The 5,000-nt window shown below is 43.6% G+C and overlaps 1 protein-coding gene and 1 pseudogene across 4 annotated transcripts in view; one reads left to right on the forward strand and one right to left on the reverse strand.

Moving 5' to 3' along the window:
- LOC116057041 overlaps positions 1 to 5,000 on the reverse strand; it is a 395,907-nt pseudogene that overhangs the window by 276,902 nt on the left and 114,005 nt on the right.
- LOC116057056 (AP-2 complex subunit mu-B-like) overlaps positions 1 to 5,000 on the forward strand; it is a 26,677-nt gene that overhangs the window by 12,691 nt on the left and 8,986 nt on the right. The gene's annotated exons all lie outside the window — the stretch shown is intronic.

Genomic DNA, 5,000 nt, shown 5'->3' on the forward strand with positions numbered 1-5,000 from the left:
GACACACCAGCCTGATAATTGGGCGTCGGGCCGCCTGGCGAGGTCGGTGACTCGAGTCTGTTCCGTGTGTCCCGTGCCGTCGGCCGTCCGAAAAGCATCGGCCTTCATTTGGGCCGACCTGACATGTTCAGTCAGAGACAGGACAGTCAGAGACAGGACAGACAGAGACAGGACAGTCAGAGACAGGACAGTCAGAGACAGGACAGTCAGAGACAGGACAGACAGAGACAGGACAGACAGAGACAGGGCAGTCAGAGACAGGACAGACAGAGACAGGACAGTCAGAGACAGGACAGTCAGAGACAGGACAGACAGAGACAGGGCAGTCAGAGACAGGACAGTCAGAGACAGGACAGACAGAGACAGGGCAGTCAGAGACAGGACAGTCAGAGACAGGACAGTCAGAGACAGGACAGACAGAGACAGGACAGTCAGAGACAGGACAGACAGAGACAGGGCAGACAGAGACAGGACAGACAGAGACAGGACAGTCAGAGACAGGACAGTCAGAGACAGGACAGACAGAGACAGGGCAGACAGAGACAGGGCAGTCAGAGACAGGACAGTTAGAGACAGGGCAGACAGAGACAGGGCAGTCGGGACTCCCCCGGAAATGGGGAGCGGATGAGCCTCTCAAAATCTGACGAAAATCTTTTAAACTGACCTTTGTTGATCTGAAATGAAGACAGATTCAGCAGCTGCACGGCCTATTTCTCTCTTCAAATGTTTTCAGAAACACGTTTCACTGAACTATTTTAGTCCAATATAAGATTGTATTCTGAACGAGCCGCCATGACAGTCTGGCTGTGAATTTCCGGAGAAAAAAGAACCACGTGACGCGTTCGTCCAATCAGCTGCCGATTCTCATTTTCTGGTAAATAATCAGACTGTTAATGGAAACAATACAGAGCAGCGCCGCCTGCTGCTATGGAGACGTATTACGTTTCGTGCATGTGCAGAGCGTACGCTCAAGTCGGCGTCTCCTCAGTGTGTTCTGAGGAACTTTCTGGACCTCGGGGACCCGACTGATCAGTTCGACTGCCGACAGTCGGCCCGTCTGGTTGGTGTGTCAGGGACCTTAGAAACCAAAGTCTGGCTACACCCTGTTTCAGTACCAGCTTTCAGTTCAGATGGCGGTGCTTACTTGAAGTTAGTCTAACTTTTGGGACTGGTTGACATGATTTTTTGGCGAATTTGCCTACTGCCGTAAGCAGTATAGGTTCATAACTTTTAATTATCGCTGCATGTTGTTTTGAGATCCGCGGGGCGGAGACGCGAGCTGCTCAGTGAACAGTGTTTTAAATATTTGTATTTCTGTTGTGTTCTTATTTTGTGGAGCACTTTGTGTTGCGTTTAATGACTGTAAACCGTCTTGTGAGCCATCTGACAGTTAAATTTGGATTTTCAAATATTAAAAATTGGCATTGTCAAATGCTTACAATTTGTGTGTGAAAGTATCTGCAGTTGGACATGGGCATGAAATTAGTTTAAAGTGGCATGAAATGAGATTTGCTGATACCTGCAGAAACCCTGTGTAGTGTAGCTTCTAAAGCAGGGGTCTCAAACTCAAATGAGCTGGGGGCCACTGCTGCCACCGTCATCTGATTGGAGGGCCACATCAGTGGTCAAGATTAATACAAAAAAAGAATGGATATTTCTGAAAATGCAGTGTTTTTTTTATTATTTCAAATACTGTATAACACAAAACTGCAAACAGAAAGTGCAAATCTTTTTACCCCTTTTTAGACACCCGTGCTAGCAACCTTAGCTTATAAATAAAATAATGATAACATAAATATTCATACAAATTATAAAAACAAAAAAAGCATAAAAACAGGTGTTTCACACCAAATAAAAATATTGTCCTCTCATAACTTCTTTAAACCTGGCAACGAACTGATAAATGAAATACCATAATGCATTACTTCTTGCTAACACCACAAATAACATTTGTAACATACATTTGTGTCCACATTTTAACTGTTTTTTATATAACTATTTAAACTTATTGTATTGCCCTCAACAAACCCATCATCTTTGAGCCCATTTGTGCCTTATTTCTTATTTCTTGCCAGATACTTGGCAGCGCTTGTGCTCACAAAGCTGAGTCCCATTTGCTCTAATGGACGTTGCAGTCCAGCTTCAAGATGGCCGTCTGTAAGCCTTGATCGGTACTTGCGTTTGGTAAAGTTCATTGTTGAGAACAATTTCTCACACATATGTACTTCCAAAAAGGCCCAGTACATGACTGAAAGCTCTGGACAGCTCTGGGAATGATGGAAGCAGCTCTCTCAGAAACCTTTTCCCTGTGCCTCTCTGGATTTAGCTTTTAGTTCACTGTTGCACTGCAAGTCAATAACTTCATTTTGCAAAACGCTGGGGACCCTCTCCACATCAGCTGAGAAGGGGTCTGCAAATATCTATCTATCTATCAAACTCTCGCTGCAGCTTTTTAATAGCAGAGACATATTCATCGCCACTGAAAGCTGTGCCCTGTTCCACCAAAGATCTGCATGCAGAGAAATGACAGCGGTTGGCTGCAGACAGTTTTGTGGAGAAAGCCTTCACACTCTCACAGGCTGTTGACCAGGGCCTGCAGCTTTAGGTTCAGGAGGTTTAGTTCTTGTGTTATGTCCACAAGGAATGCCAAATCCATTATCCATTTTGGATTATCAAGCTCTGGAATATCCAGCCTGCCATTTTCCATGAATCTCTTCACTCAGTGAAGTACAGCACGTCACCGTACGATGCCTCAGTTTCCTCCAGAAAGGCCCGGAACTGGCGGTGTTGTAACCCTCTGGACCTGGTATAGTTAACACGTTTCAGGACGACAGACATCACATCTTCATAATTCAAGCATTAGCCACACAGTTGATGTTGATGTATAATGCAGTGTAGAGCAGTAGCTGGACCAGCATCTCCTTCCTCTAACTTTCTCTGTACCAGCGCTACTGGTCCGTTTTTCTTGCCTGTCATGGACGGTTCTCCATCAGTGGTAACGCCCACCAGTCTGTTCCACGGCACACCAAGCCGCTCAGTTGTAGCTGCCTGGCTCGTTGTCTCCTGTCATCATCTCCCTCGTATTTCTCATCATGCTCGCCGTGTTTAGTGGAATAATGACGCCTGAGATTATATTCATACGAGGCCGATCGCATTCCCACCAAACTCAACAAAAGAATGTTGTGACGTCCATCTTTCTAGAAACTGTCTATCCACCTTTCTCTTAGGTTTTGAATGCAACATACTTTCCCTCCTCCTCCTCCTCCTCCTCCTCCTCGTCTTCGTGTTGTTCCACACCTGCGCACTTAGTTTGCACTTATTTTCCATTTTCAAAATAAGTGTTTTTTAATGAAATAGTTTTTTTTTTTATTATTATCTAAAATTAAATGTTTTTTATTATCTAAACATTTTGTTATCTTTATTATTGTGGGGATGAAACGAACAAATTTAAAATACCCTCAAGGGCCAAATTACATTATTATTTTGACATCAAGTCGCGGGCCAGAAGTGGCCCGGGGGCCGGGAGTTTGAGACCCTGTTCTAAAGTGTCCCAGTGGACTGGCTCAACTCAAACTAAGAATATCTGAACATAAGACAGCTATTCTTTAACATATGCCAAGGCGAGGCATTACAAGCAGGCCAATCATGGCTCCCCTGCATCACTGAGGTTCTGGGGAATAGAGAAAATCACACCCCCACCCAGGGGTGGTGATATCATTAATTATAATTATAATAAACTTCTATTCTGGATACATACACTCAGCACTTTAGAACCTCTAGGCTTAAATGGAGAATTTAATCTAACTTGCTTTCTCTAAAGTCAAAATATGTTAAAGTATAGTACCTAAGATGAATATATTTGTATTTCCATTGTATTGTGAACATTTTATATTTGTTATCAACATTGTTTTTTTAATCACTTCTGACCTGTGTGTGGGCATTTGCCCCTTAATGACTGATGGAGTGTAACTCCTTGGTTGAGATGGGTGTATCTTCAGGCAGCTAACGCCCCCCCTCACCCACCTGGTGGTGATTCTTAGTAAGGGCTTCATTGGCCGTTCTCTCCTAGGACTCTGATGAAGATGTAACCCTACATCGAAACGTTAGTCACTGTTTTCTAGGGCTGTCCTGGACTAAAGAAGTTCTTAGTCGACTACCACTTCTATGATTTAGTGGATTAATGGATTAGTTGATGTAATCGACAGAGCTGTGCTCTTTGAGAGGTGGTTAAGACTAGAAAAGCACAATATAAATGTAGTTAATTAACCATCTGTAAAACTGACTTTCTCCACAATTAATCCTGCAAAAGCACCACTTTAAATCTTGTGTTTACCAGAAATGTGCTCATAAGTTTCTGAGTAATTAAGCATGAATAAGGATAAAAAATGCGTCATCAACTAAAGAAATCTTAGTCGACTAAGACCAAACGACCGATTAGTCGACTAATCGACTAAGAGGTGGCAGCCCTGCTGTTTTGCACCTTAAGTAATAAAACTATCATGTAAGAAGACATTTTTGTCCAGCCCTGGTGGCACCGGGTTGTTGTGGTCCGCAGAAGCACAGAGAACTTCCTCTTTGTTATCTGCACACGTACATGTGTCGTTAGTATGAGGAAAACATAGATTTTAACTGGGTCAGCTCGGTCAGAACAATTTGGCCCGATCAGCACTCTTAACACAGACAGACACACACACATACACACACACACACACACACACACACACACACACACACACACACACACACACACACACACACACACAGACAGAGACACACACACACACACAGACAGACACACAGACACACACACACACACAGACAGACAGACACACACACAGACACACACACACACACAGACAGACACACACACACACACACACACACACACACACACACAGTCAGGTACATACATTTACATTAACAAGAATAAATGCTGGTTTTCAAAATAAAATGCAGGTAGAAACATTAGTGTGGTGGAAGGCTTTTAGTGTGATACTAAA

This window comes from Sander lucioperca, chromosome 5 (assembly GCF_008315115.2).
Source record: "Sander lucioperca isolate FBNREF2018 chromosome 5, SLUC_FBN_1.2, whole genome shotgun sequence".
NCBI lineage: Eukaryota > Metazoa > Chordata > Actinopteri > Perciformes > Percidae > Sander > Sander lucioperca.